The following is a 17651-nucleotide window of genomic DNA, read 5'->3' as shown; positions in this document are numbered from 1 at the left end:
AATTATTATCCCTCATTTAGAATTATTATTATTATTATTTTAGATGTGGGGCTCAATCTCATGACCCTGGGGTCATGATCTGAGCCAAAATCAAGAGTCAGACATTCAACTGACTGAGCCACCCAAACACTCCCAGAATTTTTTTACAAAGCACAAAAAAATTGCAATAAATTGCTGATGGTCAAACTATGAGTCTTAAGTCAGAGTTTATTCACAAAATCCCAGAAGCTCAGAGTTGGCAAAGACTACTAAGGACATCCAATTCTGACTGCTCATCTAATGGAGGGGGGAAGAGGCTCAAAGGAGAGAGAGGTTTGCCTAAACCCAAATTGGGGTCTGGACTCTTAATCTCCCAGTTCTTGTATTATACTCTGTTCCTTGGAGAGTGTGTGACACTCTCTCTCTCTCTCTCTCTCTCTCTCTCTCTCTCTCTTTCTCTCTGCCTTTGTCTCTGTATCTCTCTATATCTCTGTTTCTCTGCCTGTATGTTTCTCTCACACATACACACACACACCGTACCAACTCCCCCTCTCAGAAAATACTCCCTCCTCCCCTCACCCCGCACGCCCTACCCAGGATGTCTTCTCTCTAAATTCAGAAGGAGCAGAGGGTCTGTGCTAGTCCTGGTCCCTCTGATAAGCTAGACAGTATTTCAGCTCAAACCCAAATGGCATTATTTCCCTCAGTATGTGTCCTCAGTGTCCAAGGGACTTCCAAGTTTCCCTCAATTTTTAGGGGAAAATAAGTTGAGGGGGGAGGTAAGTACATAATGAAGGGACCAGCATTGTTTAGTGATGGTAGGGGCTCCCATGCGACATGGCTGCTAAGAAGATTCTGGTCTTCTTCTGCCCCCGCAGACTGAGAATCTGGTCTTGGAGAGCCAAACAGGAGGAGGATGGAAGTGGAGCAGCCACAGCCAGCAGGCCCTGTGTGCTATCACAGCACAGAGAAGACATGAAGGAAACAGTCAAGGGGAGTCCATAGTCAGAAAGAAAAACCCACACAAATGAAAACTATCAACTGCACTTGAGCAATAATGAAGAAAGCAGATCAGCAGAGGCAAAGCAAATTCCCACTGCTAGTCTAGCCTCTTCCCTTTCCCTTCCAAAAAGCTAACATGTGCGGGTTGATGGATATCTCCTAAGTCAAAGTCAGCAGCACAAGTAGAATTAATGAAGGCAATGGCATGGAAATGCATTGTATTAATATACCCAAGCAGAAAACAGATTCAAATGACTTTCATAAATGAATCCAAGCTAGGAACAGAAAGAAGATGCAGAGGACAATAGAAGGTAGGGGAGGGGTCTCAAGAAGGGGTGGGAAGACTTTGAAAATGATTACCAGAATTTATTTATTGGAAGCCCTTGGTGGCAGCAACTCAAGAGATGAACTGTTTGATTAAGCTACAACATGAAAACATGGCAGTATTCAAGGTATTGACACCAAAGAGGAGAATGAGGATGAGCAGAGGAAAATTTGAAAATCAAGAAAGTAATGAGCATGACTCCCCAAAAGTACATCTGCAATTGTATGCAAAGTGGAGTCCATGGGGGCAGAGTTCCACCGGACATTGATGGATGAAGTGACAAAGAAGCACTGTTCATTGAGCCTCTGCCACCTGCATTAGGATGGAGCTCTTCTAATAGGGATGGTGACTGTACTGGAGAAGGTCAGGGATCGGTCAGATCTGAGCAGTGGTTAACATTTCCAAGGAAAGATGGATATAACATGAGCATTTCCTAAGACTTCAGGCCTCATAATTTCCTGTGAATTTATTGTAGCCAAGACGATGGAATCTCAGGCTGGGGAGTGTGGGTTTGTGACTTTCCCTCGAAGATGCCTATTTTCTTCATCTGGTGAAGAAAAAACGATGGTGGGGATTTTAGTTCCTACCTGTAGCAGAGTCAGTGGGCTCACCAACATTCCATCGTGCCTCCCCCCGCCCCCCATTCCTGGCCCCCTTGCTATCTGGGAGAGATTTTTGCAATTCTCTTACAATTTTGGTTAACAGGTTAAATGGAAGTGACACATGTCAACATAAACTAATACATGGAAGAGCAAGTGCAGAAACCCTCTAGATATCTCTTTCACTGTTTTTGCCACATTTAAGATGGTATTCCAGATGGTGAAGCCTCCACTATCTTGGATCCTCGGGTAAGTATGTGAAGAATTTCCCCTTTCTCTTCCTTTCCTACCATAGACCTGAATAGATCAGGTGGTATGAGTGAGAAATAAATTTCTGCAATGTTAAGCAAAAGATAAACCTTTGTTGGCTTGAGATTCTGTTAGAGTATTATGGCCTAGCATACTCTGACTAATACACTGCCTACTGGGCACCAATCGCTATCCAAATTGATACTTGCCAAAGCACTGTGACATTAGTAAGCTGTCATAGGATTCTATTATTTCAATTTGACAAGCATTCATTGAGTACCTACTAAGTTCCAGGCATTGTGGTAGGCCCTGTGACTACTGAGATGTGGAAGACCCAGGGTTTTTCCATTTGCCTGGGGAGACAAACTCATACGCACATAATTATGATGTAGTGGGTGAAGTTTTACTGCATTGTGTTCAAAAGTACTATGAGGAAACCAGCAAGTGAAGTCCCAGAAGCTGAGGTGGGGTCAGGGTGTCAGGAATATCCTACAGAGGTAGTGTCTGAGCTGAACTTTGGAGGAAGCATATGGATGTATCAGGTAAAGAAGGCTCAAAGAACACTCAAGTCAGAGAATTTAGGAAGATTAGAACACTTTCCTTTTGCTTCTCTTTTGGACCAACTTACCTTTAAAATCTTCTCAGGCATTTCTCCTTCTTGACAGCCTTTCTCACCTCTGCTCCCCCTCCCTCATCACCCACCACCACACACAGAACCTCAACCCTAGGCTAGGTTGCATAGCCCTTCTCTCTGTTTCACTAACATTCCAGCTCCTGGAATTACAAAACAGCATTTTGTAATACACCACCATCTTGTATTCTTCTCCAGTGTGTTGGAACCTTGATGTCAGGTTCTGTCACTGTATTCCCAGAGCCCAACAGAGAGCTTACTCATCATACTCAAAAAAGGGTTTTTTTTTTGAAAAGTAAATAAAAACAGGAAAAGTGAACAATCCAATTAGAAACAACTCAAGGTTTCATCACAGGCCTAAGGAAATCTGGCTTCTCTCTGGCTACAAGCTCTAGGTATAATGAGGAGAAGGAGATTGGAAGGGAGAGGCTGCACAAGACAGGAGTCTAGGGACCCAGAGAAAGTATGGTCCAGCTGGGAAAAATCATCTGGGCCAGGAAAGGGCCAACCTTTAAAAGCAAAAGGTGGGGGCAGCACTTCAGTGAGGTGAGGTCATGGAGGTGTCATGAGCTATTGACTTTGTTCAGTCATTAGTGGGCATTGACTGTTGACCAAACAATAGCATCTCTGTTTCCTACAATTTCTAATTTCTACAGGAGCCTCTTTGGCTTTCTGGAGTTTCTGTTAGCACATGTAAGCATCTCAATGGTAAATTCCAAGTGTCACAGATGTTATTGGCAGGCTGAGGTCTAAAGATAATCCTGCATCTGGGAATCAACAGATATTTGATAAGCCCTTGCTCTGGATGAGGTGCAGGGATAGGAGTGGGGAAGACACCATGACACACTGGACCTGAGTTCTGGAGTAGTTACAGTCTTCTGGGGAAAGAGACATGTTCTACCCTGTCAATTGACTCCTCAGGGTGAGGGTGGGGTGCAGAACACCCCCAGCTAACATCAGGTATCATAGTGGTCCAGGGATTAGAGCCAGGCTGGGCTGGTGCTCATGCTGGAGGCTTAGGATAGGAGAGACCAGAAGGGGGAAAAAGCTGTTTCCTATGGATAGCAATAATCAATACCAGGGAAGTCAACTTCTGTGCTCAAGTTCAAGAAAGAAAGGCAGGGCCAAAAATGGAAGAATTATTGAAAGTCAGAAGTCAAGAAAAGATTAAACAGTAAAATACTAGAGGAACAGGATGAGAGGAGAAAGAAGATCCAAGACACTTAGCTGTGAACTAGGCTGAAGATCCCAATGTCCATTTTTATTGGTCTTTAGCCATAACTTTTGTGGGTGGATGGATTTATTTGTAGACTCAGTGTCTGGATGTACATCTATGTAGTGTTTTAAGCCAGGATCTACAAAACCCAGTCCCAGGGTGAGTTAGAGGTCAAGAGAAACCACAATTAAGAGTAATTTTCAGGGACACATGCATGGCTCAGTTGGTTGGGCATCTGAGTCTTGATTTCAGCTCAGGTCATGATTGCAGGGTCATAGGATTGAGCCCCGCATCAGGCTCTGCTCTGAGCTTGGAGCCTGCTTAAGATTTTTTCTCTCTCTCTCTGTCCTTCACCTCCTGTTCAGTCTCTCTCTCTCTCTCTCTCTCTCTCTCTCTCTCTCTCTTTCTCACTCTTTCTTTCTCCCCCCAAAATTAAAATTAAAATAAAAAAGAGCAATTTCAAAGCAAGTACTCCCATCTTTGATTTATATTTTTCAGATGCAAAGGAGGGCATTATTGACCTTTAACACTTTTCTGGTTTTTTTCTCTCATCCACTTTGCTCATGTGCTATAGCACTCCAAAGTTATTATTTTCCAAACCACCCTGAAAATTTTCAGCCTCAGTCCTGGCTCCCCAAGACCTCTTGTATTTCCCTTCTTCTCCCTTTCTACAAATTCTGCACTACTGAGTCTAAAGACCTGGCCTGCTGAGAGGTGCCCTTCTCAGATGATAGAGAGTGGGCTCAGCCAGAATGCTCATTAGTAGGTAGAGGGTCAGGGAAGACTGGGAACATTCATCTTTTAAATGTTATATCCCATCATATATGTAACAGACCGCCAAATACCAAATGTGAAGCAATGCTTGGTGGAGGCCTAAGGATCTATGTGCAGGCTCAGATAGCATTCCTAAGTCTTCTGTGAAACATCGTGGAGATTTCCTGGGAGAGCACTGTGAAGTGTCCCAGGGAGAACATTCCAGTCCTTCTAGGGAAAAATTAGATCTCCCAGTTCATGCTAAAATTTAGAGGAAGTCTCCTTGTGCCTCTGTGATGGTCCAGATTCTAGATGTAGGTTTGACCCAGCATTTCATGCTTGATTTCCCCCCTCATTGCTTCCACATTCTCAACAAACATTATTAAATGCCTGTGCTTTGATGGTAGGGCACACCTTAGATTTTCCAACTATAAAATGATCCTATTTTATAACACTGCAGGCACTGCATTGCTTGAATGCTTCTCAGTCCTGGAATCAATCCTGCTCAAGCCAAGTTGTTGAAAAAAAACTCCCCAGCCATTTTCCATTCATCTCAAACGTTGAATTTCCTGACATAATTGCCCAATCCTGGAGTGTCTCTGCCTCTTCGTCTCACAGCTGGAGGAGATTGGTACCATTTCCTTGTAGATAGAAGCAGAGCGGGAGGGTTAGTTCCCTCACAGACAGTGAAAATATAATTTTTTCATGAATAGTGAATTTTCTAGGAATTAGCCTAATCCACAAAATGCACTTAAAGTATGAGAACAGGAATTCAAAGCAGGTCCTGTAACAACAGATGAACCTGTTTAACGACCACATCAGCCACTTTCCAGCAGACTGGGCCTTTGAGAGGGCTCTGTCCTTGAGGAGTCCTAATCTCAGATATTTCTAGGTAGCCAAATACTATTTCTTAGCCAGCATCTTTCCTGCCTCATGCTTGCATATCAACTTCTCTCCTTGCAACAACACTGTGACAGTTGTGTGTGCTGCCCAGGAATTAGAACAGGGCTTTCCAAAGAGTATTCTCTGGAACCCTGGTCGCTAAGATGAACTGTGCAGAAAGGTTCCTCAATTCAATACATTTGGGAAAGACCTCAGGCTATGGAGATTTACAGTGCAGATTGACTGTGTCTTAGTTTGAGCTCGCCAAGAGCATTTACTAAGATAAAGATTCCCGATTCCTGGAAGATGCAGAACAGAATAGGAAAAGCAGTAAGGGTGAGTTAGAGAGTCAGCTACCACTGTGAACTGAAGTTAAATCCACTGGGGACCTTTGCAGCCAGACAGAACCCGGATCTGTCATCTCACCTGAGGGTGGTGCGGGAGAGCTGCGGTGGCTCCACACCACCTCCATCCCTCTTTATTTGAGGGCTCTTCCTCAGGAGTGTTCGTTCCTTGGCATTTCTTACTTGCTTTGGCTGAGGAAAGTGGGCTCCAAGGATTAAACAAGGGCTTCAGGAACAGAAATGTGTGCACTGACCATGGAAGTAGGGCTGGTAAGCACTGAAGGAGGGAGAGGGAAGGATATGGGCGGATGCTGATGGCGTCTGCCGAAGATTGTCAATCCATACACTGTGACAATTTTTTTATAAACCTAGCTCAAACACTTAGGTAGACATATAAAACTGGAGCTGAATGTGGTGCTTCTGTTATGAGAATAGCAGGCTTTTCAACCAGGGGGAAAGAAGATACTGGAGAGGTGGGGGTAGGTCTATTTTTTTTCCTGACAAGTGCCTCAGCTCTTTTTTATTATTAATCTTGGATTTTTCTTACATGTTCTCCACACATCTTTGGAAGCCCTTCTTTTCTGGAAGCCAGTGGACAGATTTGGCTCAGTGAAAGGAAGAAGTGTAGTGGTTGGACCAGCCACCCAAAGGATGGATGAACAGTGAACTTCCTAGTCCTGGACATAGTCTAACAGTTTAAGGATTCTCTGTGTGTGTGATGGGGAGGAGGGGATATTAAGTGTGGGGATGTTTGTTAGAAGGCCAGACATTCAGACTCTTGAGTTTGTGTTGTTTTAAAGTCTTCATTTTGATTCTTCCTCCAGGATTGAAGGGCAGGGAGAGAGAGAGAGAGAGAGAGAGAGAGAAACCAGGACATTTACCCCCTATATCTTTGCTTACTTGGAATCTCTAGCATTAGCTGTGTCTCTCAGTGTCCCTTAGGCAGCCTCAGCCATTATTTGGTTTTTACTGGAAGGCTCTAACTTCTGAACTTCAGACAAAAGATGGAAGACTCAATTCTGCTCCCCATTACACATTTACCTGCTCCCCATTACACATTGTCTGTGGGGAAATCTTTGCTTTTTACAGAACTAGGGTAGGAGGTGGGTCAGGGAGGGTAATGACCTGAAGTCCTAAAGTCATGGCCTGCTGTGGCAAAGGCCGTTATCTCTCTTCCCTTACCACCATGTTAGAAGTACCACAAGAAACTCAGCCTGTGCTGAGATTCTTAACCACATCTCAAGCTTCCAGATTGCTGAGGAGGTGGGGAACTTTTTGCATTTTTAATTCAGAAAGTTGTGCTTGTCTATTGATAAGAAATAATAGTTGTCTTTTGTTCAAAGAGTCAGAAAAATGGATTAGCCCCTTGGGAATATACAGATTTGGTTTAAATTAATCTTCCAAAGATGTATGGAGAACATGAAAGAAAAATCCCAGATTAATAATAAAAAAGAGCTGAGGCACTTGTCAGAAAAAAAAAAATTAAAGAAAACAAGAAAATCTAATTCCCCAAATCCCAGGAGCGATTGCCTTTCTGCTCTCTGTAGTATTCTGTATTCTAACAGAGCAGTCCTGGGTATACAGTGTGTTTCCAGGACCCTTCTAATTCAGTTTACCCAGTGCCTTCTGATACCTCCCAGGTAAGAGATGCCCTTTTGTATTTTAATTTACCCAATGAAACAAAGTTCTGTGCTGGCCCCAGGGGAAACAAGTGCATTAGGAACTGGGGAAGGAGGCTATGCTTGTCAACTATCTGTTTGCTCCCAGATCCACTTCCTGCATTCTCTATCCCATTTGCTGTCATTGGAAACTACATTTCCCAGACTCCCTTGCTCCCTGTGTGGGGTGAGAGAAAAAGAAAAGCCAGGGTATTTCTTCCCATCTCCCTTTGCTTATTTTGGTGTCTCTGGTAGTGGCTGTGTCACCTCCACTGTTTCAGCTTCCACCAGGCAGTCCCTCCCAGATACTTCCCAGCAGCCCCTGTCAAGGTTTTAATTCCTGCCAGGAGGCCTGGCTTCTGGACTCTGTAGACCCATCTCTTCCCATTGTCCTTCCAGCCCTTAGGTGATGGTGACTTGCCACTGTTGCTAATTTCTGGCTCACCATACTGTCCTCTGCTTGGCATCTTGGTTCTGGCATTATCTGTGCCACAGTTTCCCCAAATCAAATTGCCTCTGGTTTGGAAGACCTGGATTGACTTTTGCTTTTCTGACTAGACCGTCATTATTATAGTGGTCTGTGCTGTGGGTGGGGGACAAAAATTCCCTATTACCCTCCATTGGCCAATGATATGAGAAGATGATTCTCCTAATTGAGGAGTGTGCTAAACAGAAGCTAGGCTACAGAGAACAAGGATGTGGGTCAACATTACTATCACATAATAGTCATAGAGGCCTCTCAATGCTGTATTTCCCACAATTAGTTCCCTCTGCCCTGACCCAGAACATTCTAGGATTGTTACTATTACTTATTATTATTATCCTATTTTACAAGTATGTAAATTGAAGGGTAACATGAAAGGTCAGCATGGGGTTTGAACACAGGAAGTGTGACTCCGGAGCTTGTACTCCTGATCCCTACTCTGATGCCCTGATGTATTCTCCACATGGTCCCCAAAATAAGCACTGCCTAAGGCCCTCTGTTTCTGATCTTCTCAGACCTGTCTTGGTTTCTTTTGGCTTTAAATGGAAGTTGGGCTGAAGAAGAAATAAAAACATGTCTGATTTTTGCACCTTAGCTCTCATTTGACTTCTAACCAAGATAAGTCTTTAATCAACTCTGCTATAAAATGGTAGAAACAGCCCCTAGGTCCTGATGCTAAGGCTGTAACTATGGGAACCACTTCATAGATACCCACACTCTTTCCAATACAGCAGTAACAAACCATCCTCCACACTCTCTTACCATCTATAGGAACATCTGAGGGCATTTTCAAGATGCTGAGTGAAGTTAGGGGTAGGCTCCACTCACAGAATGGACAAAGCTCATTACTCTATGAGGGGGCAGAACCATGACACCAGCCTCATTAGCAAATTTCTCTAAACTGGTGACAACCATTGATGTAAACTTCTTTTTCTTCCAAGAGTGGTTCAGGCCATACACTAAAAGGCTGTGCACCTACCCATTCCCTGGGAGCCAGGCCTCATTAAGAAACGAACTTAGTTGTGTCCAAAAGTTCTTCAGAAAGACAAATTAACTAAGCTTTTTATAAACTGTGGCCTTGGGGAAGAGGAGGAACTGGGTTATTCCCAGAGAGTCTGCTCCACTGATGCAGGAAGCCTGTTGTCTTGCAAAGAGCCCTTGAATGGAGTGACTGTGAAGGAACAAGGCACCTATTAGGGGAGAAAATAATTTTCAGAGACTGAACTGGGGCTGACCTGGTTTCTTGTTGGGGAGCTGTTTGCCTGGTGCTGCAAGTAGAATGCAAGAGGGAATATGTTTCAGGTTTGTGTCATCATCACTATCGTCATTGTCCCCATCAATGACATTATCATCCTCAACCCCAAACATTACTTATTGAGTCAGTTATTACTGCAGCCAAATAAACTTGGGATAATTATGAAATTTGGGTCCACATCTAGTCTCAAGCCACTCAGTCAAATATCTGTCAACCATTTTCCTACTATTTGTGTTGTGCTGGACCACTAGTTCCCCAGCCTGTCTGCACATTAGAATCACCTGAGCCTGGCCCTCCCAATAGACCAATAAAATCTAAATCTCTGGTTGTGGGACCTAGCATTTGTATTTTTTTTAACATTTACTTATTTATTTTGAGAGAGAGAGAGAGAGGGAGAGAAAGAGAGAATCCCAAACTAAAAGTGCAGAGCCTGACGTGGAGCTTGAACTCATGAACCATGAGATCATGACCTGAGCCAAAATTGAGTTGGACGCTTAACCAACTGAGCCACCCAGGCACCCCTGGATTTTTTAAAAAGTGCCCCTGGAGACTCTAACGTGCAACTAAAGTTGAGAAGAATTGTGCTAGGAACTATGAAAAGATAAAACAAAACAAAGAAACAAAACAAAACACCTGACCTCTGGGCACTTACTGCCCAGTTAGGGAAATGTGTGCAGCTAAATAACAATGTATGTGTTAACTAATGAAATAAGACAACAACTCAAAGGGACAAACAAGTTAGGAAGATGTGGAGGGAAGAGTGGTTTTGAGAATTTGTGAGAGCTTTGTGGAAGAATTGGAAATTGAGAAGGGACTTAAGGACAGTCAGATAGCGGTTGGGTTATTCCAAGCTGAAGTGGCCCAATAGTCCTAGAAAAGGAGATTAAATGTGTTATATTCTGGAAGCAGTGGCTAGATCAAGAATACATTAAATGGTGGGTTACTACGAGAGAAGATTAAAAAGGTAGGTCACCAGCTGGATTGAAGTCAGCCTTGACTAAGCTGCACAGCAGATTTCTAGAACTTCTTCATCATGCATAACTGACATTTTGTATGAATTGAACATAGTACCTACAGTTAACAATACTGTTTGTGCACTTAAAAATGTTAAGAAGATAGATCTCATGCTAAACATTTTTACCACACACACACAAAGAACACAAGGAAACAATTAGAAGTGATGGGTACATCTATTACCTTGATTGTGGTGATGATTTCTTGTGTGTATGCATATGTTCAAACTCATCAAATTGTACACATTATATATATGCATTTTTTATATATCAATTATATCACAATAAAGCCGGTTTTTAAAAAGTTTATTTTTGAGAGAGAGAGCATGCAGAAGGAGCAGAGAGAGAGAGAGAGAGAGAGAGAATTCCAAGCAGGCTCTGCATTGTCAGCATAGAGCCTGACACAGGGTTTGAACTCATGAACTGTGAGATTATGACCTGAGCCAAAACCAAGAGTCAGATGTTCAACTGACTGAGCCACCCAGAAGTCCCAATAAAGTTGTTTTTAAAAAGAGAAAGGAAAGAAAATGGCCTTGACTTTAAGCTAAGGTGCTTGGGTAATGGAGGAATTATTGACTTCTGTGTAAGGGAGTTCAAGACACAGAGATTTTAAATTTCTGTTCATTGGGGGTTTGCATTAATAATGTAATGAAATGTAATATGGACTGGAGTGGAACAGAATGACCTGCAAAGCTATTGTATTATCTCAGGAATGAGAAATTTGACCAAGACAAAGGCTATATATAGAGAGAAAGCTAGAGAAGAATCTCTGGAAGAAGAGTCACTGGGTCCTAGTGACCAATGGGATATTAGAGTTCCCGGCTTGGGCAACTGATTGTGTGGTGGTGATATTAACCAAACAGGAAGGCAGCCAGCCTGGTGTAGTAGAGGCTCAAACTTTGGGACAGCTGGCCTGAAGTTCAGCTGCAGCTCAGTCACTCACTGAACAAATGAGCTTAGACTCTGAGATTTACTTTCCTCATCCATATAGAGGGTTTACAATATCTGCCTTTATGTTAGCTGGGAAGGTTAAAAATAGTGTATATGTAATGCCTACCATAAGGCCTTGCACAGAGTAGCAATGCAGTTGGTGTTATTATTTTTAGTATCATTTCAAAACATAGGGGAAGATGTTAGGACAAGTGGACATTCTATTGAGTTAAGCTTTAGATATGTTATACTTGCAGGATATCTCAGCAGAAAAGTCCAATAGGCAGTAGGTAATATGGGCCTTGTGCTAAAGGGAGGGTCATCTACTTAGAGGTGACAGCAGAAACTCATGGAGGTGGATGAGATTTCCCAAGGAAAGTATATACAGAAAGGGGGGTAAAGAGTGGGTTTGGGTTTTATATCAGTCAGGACTCATTACAAGTGATAGAACCCTAACTCAAGTGGCTCAAGGAAAAGTGGGGAAAGGAGGCAATTTATCGACTCTAGTTACTGAAGTTACAGGAGAAGTTTCACACATGGTTGCATGTCGAATGCAGTTGCTCGGAAGATGTCATGGATGTCATGAGGATTCTTTTTTCTACTCTCCTGGATGGAATCATTCGCAAATTTGTTTTTGCTGTCTTAGGGCAAAAATGGCCCCAAGGCTTTATTCTATATCTTAGAAATACCAACAAAAAAAAGGCATGTCTTTCTCAGCAGTTCCAGCAAAGGAGCCAAGACTGATTCTCTTTAGCTCATTGCTCTTGTGATCATTCCTGAGACTATCCCCTGACTTTATCTGACTTTACCTGAGTCTGGGTTACATGACCCCTTTGAGCGGAGGAATGGGCTCAGGACCACCACCAAAACAACATGAACTGAGAGTAGAGAAGGTGTGTCTGCACAAAGGAAAACTGGAGGTGCTGTTAATCCACTAGAACAGGAGTCCACAAGTCAAATCCTCCCTCTTACAGTCCTTTTTTATAAATAAAGTTTATTTGGAACAGAGCCACATCCACATGTTTATGCATTATCTACAGTGGCTTTTGAGCTACAGCAACAGAGCTGTGTCATTACTACTGAGACCATCTGTCCTGCAAAGCCTAGAATATATACTATCCTACTGTCCTTATAGACTAACTCACATTTTCCTCCACTGTCTAGAGCTCCGAGCTTCTGTCTGTGGGTACCTCTTTCGAGTCTTTGTAATAATCCCTGGAGGGAATTGTCTTGATTATGCTATTAAAATTTAAAGGATATCCTGGCCCTTTACAGAAAAGTTTACCAACCCCTGCACTAGAACCTAAGTCCATAAGAACCAGAACATTGTCTGTTAAATGTACTGCTGTATACCCAGTGCTGGCAGAATGCCTGATAGATGGTAGGTACTTAATGAGTATTTGTGGAATGAAAAGGGAATTGGATGCTGGGTTCAAATAAAGATTGTATATCTACTACCAAACAATAGAGAGAATCAACACTTAATGAGGGTCAGCCTGAGGGACAGGAGGGAGAACAGAAGAGAGGGCATTCTAGCAGGAGGCCGTCTCTGGAGCTACATGAGGAGAATAGCTCAGAGAATCAGGCCAACTGCAGGAATGGGAGAGGAGGCTCATGGGTCTGAATGGTAAGAGGGCTCTCAACATGCTGAGTTTCCCCAAAGCTGGGTCAGTGGATGCAGCATGTTGAAGGGTGGGTTGAAGAGGTGGAAACGGTTCAGGTTTGGGGACTTGAACAGATGCTGAGCAATGAAGGGTCATGTGGGAAGGGGACAATCTTTCACATTTAGGTTGATAGGAGGGGAGGCCAGCATTCTTAAAATGCCTGGGTCCCTCAGGAAGGTCTTTCTCTCCTGATCATGGCTTGGAAGTGAACTTCTGAGAACCCATCCTGTCTGCTCTGATATCTATCCTTCAAACAGCTAGGAAGCATGCCACACAAGTCCAATATCATACATGGTTGAAAGGATCTACTGTCCCTTTACTGACTAAGGGACATTTTCCTCCAAGATCTAAAGCTCTAGGCTTTTCCCTGTTGGTTTAACATCTTCTGAGTCTTTGTAATAAGCCCTGGGGGAATTGCCCTGTATACAGTGTTAAAATGTAAAGCAGGAAGTATAAAGGCTGGGCTTTCTTCTTTTTTTCTTGAGTTTAATTCAAAGACCCCTTCTACTAACTTTATTGGAGTCTATTAATCAATGTCAAAATCACCCATCTCAGAGGTACAAACTTCCAGTTACAAAATAAATAAGTCACAGAGATGAAAAGTACAGCAGAGGGAATATAGTCAATAATATTGTAATAATGTTGCACAGTGACAGATGGTGACCACACTTAACATGGTGAGCAATGACTAATGTATAGAATTATTGAATCACTATGTTGCACACTTGAAACCAATACAACACTGTATGTCAACTCTACTTCAATAATAAATTTTAAAAAATCATCTATCTCAGTTTCAGTTGTATTTAAATCAATTCAAACATTTGCAGAGTCCACTGAAGGCAGGACTCCCTCCTGAGGAATTCTTCACATGCTGGTTTCCTCTGTGTGAGTCTGAAGTGAAATAAGGCTAGTGAAAGAAGCATCCAGCAGGGTTTCAGGACTCAGTAGGCATTCACAAATCCATTTCCCCCTTCCAAAGTGGGCCTGGGATGAGGCTGGTGCTTCCCACTGGCCTTTGATCCTAGGAAGGGGAATTTCAGAGGGCTTTGACTATTTAGCCTCCCTTCAGGGAAAGTAGTCTTCACATTAATTCATTACCCGGGGTTAGACATCCAAGGATGCCCTTGGTATGCTGCTTCAAATAAGCTTTTGCATTTAGGTTTTCCTTGAGAAAAGTTGCTTAAGATGTCATCCAAGCTAGGAGTTTCAGGTTTCATTAAGTCATTCCCTGGGAAGAGAGAAGACATTCTGCTAAGGCAGGGCCCTCTCTCAAGAGTGCCATTATGCCCTTCTTACCCTGGCTGGTGGTGGCCTCTCGTGTGGTTGTAAGGATAAAAACACAGAATGTGAGCCCCTGGGTGAGGCCTGGCCTGCCTACCCCTCATTCTTTGACAGCTGATTCTTCTGGACACAAATCAAGTCAGAGATGCGCCCCGGCTTCACAAGACACACTGGGCCAGTGAACATGGGGATTTGCTGAGAGTCACTCCCCGTCCTCACCAATGTCCAGCTCTGCACCCCCACTCCAGGGGCTTGTTGATCTGGATGCCTCCCGGCCCCCTCCCCCGGGGCCTCACACAGTGTCAGTGTGAACCTCGGACCAACCTAGGCCCTAAGAAATAAAATTAATGAAGGTGAGCAGGGAGGGTGGGGTGAGGATATTTCAGGCTCCTACTAACGTCTGGAGACGTATTTAGAATTTCTTTTGGGGATCCTTTTGCAATCCTGTGTGTTCCAGCTTGCTGCCACTAGGGGCTGCTGTTGTCAGGGAGTAGAAACAAACCGAGAACTATTTACAAAGGGAAAAAGAAAAAAGACAAAGCAATGATTATTTCAGTTCGTGAATATTTTTGTGGCTGGGGTGCTGTGCTTGCCCTCTGCCCCCATTTTGCAAGTATGTGACTCCTTTCTTACCGAGTGGCCCCGCCAGGACGGCCGCATTAGAAGGTCCCTTCCATTTGATCTGTAGGCTTTGTGTTGACAGGTGCAGGCTGCTATGGCTGATGCAGGGCCAGGCTGGACTCCGTGCTTCATCCAACAGAGTACCTAGAGAGGAAAAGCTCTTCTGAAGACATGGAGTGGAGTTGGGTTTTCCATTATAAGTTGGGTAATGAATATGGAAGAGAGCAAACTAGATTGGGAGGCAGGCTGTGATCAGCCTATCTCCACAGATTCTGTAGTTCTCCACAGGGCTAACACCAAGATAAGGAACAGTCAATGCTTCAATTTAATCCTGCATGACTTTAATGGGCACCTACTATGCGCAGGATACCTTACTCTAGTTCGACAGCATTTATTTAAGCCCTCGGAAGAGCCAAGTTAGAAATTTGTAAGGTGGGGTAGGGGAAGAGTTGAGAGGCTTTTGAAGACAGCTCACAGGAGCAAGGAAAGTAAGGAAAACCTGTAAATTGTATTTATTTAATTTACCAGGAAACAGAAACTAGAAGAGGCAAACAGTGAATTAAAGGGTAGGGTGTATGCTTTCTTTATTTCTTATGGCTAAAAAGCATGAAAGCTGGAAAAATGAATCCCTGCTGAAGAATGATTTCCTCCATATTGCTAAAAGGTCATGGTGGAATTGTTTTATTATTATTATTGTTATTGTTGTTGTTGTTATTCTTATCTTGGACATTTTTTGCCAGTGTGAGCAATTGTCTGCAAAGGACATGCATTGTTACTTGTCAATTTAGCCTCAAAAGAAAACAAAACAAATAAAAATCCATTCCTCCCTTATTGGAAATAGACCTGAAATTGACAGCATTAATAATGGGATCTTCCTGCTGCAGAATTTTGGTCTGGGCTTGAGCACTCTTATGGTTTGGCACTTTAGGCCCCAGGAAAGGACTTTTTATGAGGGCAGAATCCAGGCAGGACTTCTGCATTTGCTCTCTGCAGCCCTCCGCTGGGAGCAGACAGCACTGGAGGGAAACAATGACAGCCTACAGCCATCTGTACTAGATTTTCCTCATGCAGCCAGGCAGCCACAATCCAGGCATGCTTTGGTGTCTGCCCTGGCCCTTCAGACACAGTGGGAGATTTCTGGACATAGAGTCAGGACCTGTGTGTAGAGGGACAGGGAAGCAGTCTGGGAAATGTGTGCCTACTCCTGAAACCCATGAATATATGGAAACTTCTTTACCCTCTATTGCCTTATAACAGTGTACAATGAGTATGTGGGAAAATGTGTGGAATGAGTCTGGTCCATTGTCTTGCATGTAGTAGGTGCTCACAAATGTCATTTCCTCCTCTTCTCCCTTCCCTATGGACTTGCTCCCCTGCATCAACCATTCCAAGGATTCTGTTGAGATTTCTGTTGGTGTTTCAGGAATGTCCAGTGTGGTCAGCTCAAGGGGGGAGGGCAATTTCCCCAGACTTTCCAGGGCCAAATAGGAGAACAGCATCCAGGTGGAGATCTGGATGGAAAACTAGTAAGTCAAAAACACACCTAATGGAGAGGCTGTTGGAGGGTGAAAGACCTCATTTTGCTGAGAGTAAGAGCAAGGGGCTTTAAGTGTCTACGGATTCTGCATGAGTTGTGTATTTTCTGCTTGTAAGGCATTTGACAGGTTTTTAAATGCATCAAACTGAGCAGATTTGTTGTGAAATGCAGCACACATGTGCTGAGCATTTTAGTAGAATCATAGCCACCAGGAATGCTTTTCTTCTGGTGTGAAAATACAAAGACAAATGCCTCCTCCTTCCTTTGATCACAGTTCCCAGCACAGAGATCTCTGGATTTACATAAATAGAAAGATTAATTTGTATGTCTGAAAATCACACCCTACCAGATTTCTCAACTTTGTCTTTTTTTTTGTTGAAGGCTCAGCACTCAGGGACTCTTAGAGATGGAAGTGGCCTACAGTCATTATTGACACTAACCTGTCTGAGAAGTTTCATCTATATCCTCTCTGTCTAAAGGGTGGTCCAGGAACAGCAAGCATCAGCATCACCTGGAAGCTCATTGACAATGGAGAATCTCGGCTGCACCTCAGACCTAAAGAACCAGAATCTGCATTTTAACAAGACTTCCACGTGATTCACCAACAACTGGAGTTTGTGAAGCGTTGTTCTCCTTCAGCTCTGACAGTTGCCACCCACTTCCCTGGAAGAGAGCCAGCTCTTCAAAATTTTTCTACTCATTAGCCATCATGAGCTTTCTGAAGCATGAGCTATCTGAAGCAGCATGTAGTATGTCAGCCCCCTCTTCTCCACACAAAACACTTAATTGACTCACCCAACAAATATTTATGGTCTGCCGACTCTGTGCTAAGTGTTCGTGGGGGAGGAAAGAAATGTATGTGAAGAGAGTGGCTCTGCACCCCATTGCCCTTCCTTCTCCAAACTCCTGATGTATTCAGGTGGTTCTCAGATGATATGGCTCTCTGACCTCGTTGTTATTCTTCTTCAGTTCATCCCAGGTGTCAAAGTAATTATTTTAGCATCAATTCATCAAAAAATATTTATTGAATCCCTCTTAAAATCAGACACATAAGATCATGTATTTCTTTTTTTTTTTCTTCTTTTTTCTAACCATATGATCCAGCAGTCCCACTTCTGGGTATTTATCTAAAATAACTGAAATCAGGATCTTGAAGAGATATGAGCACTCCCAAGTTCATTTCAGCATTATTCACAGTAGCCAAGATGTGGATACAACCACAATA

At 43.2% G+C, this 17651-nt stretch overlaps 1 long non-coding RNA gene across 1 annotated transcript; it reads left to right on the top strand.

Annotated features, from left to right (window-relative positions):
• Window positions 1–2618: 2618 nt before the first annotated feature.
• On the top strand, window positions 2619–17231 carry LOC122234336. Its single transcript, XR_006212103.1, has 2 exons — window positions 2619–2696; window positions 16808–17231. It is a non-coding gene; the product is annotated as an uncharacterized LOC122234336 (long non-coding RNA).
• Window positions 17232–17651: the final 420 nt, after the last annotated feature.

This window comes from Panthera tigris, chromosome E2 (assembly GCF_018350195.1).
Source record: "Panthera tigris isolate Pti1 chromosome E2, P.tigris_Pti1_mat1.1, whole genome shotgun sequence".
NCBI classification, from domain to species: Eukaryota; Metazoa; Chordata; class Mammalia; order Carnivora; family Felidae; genus Panthera; species Panthera tigris.
This window is presented reverse-complemented; position numbering and strand designations above follow the sequence as displayed.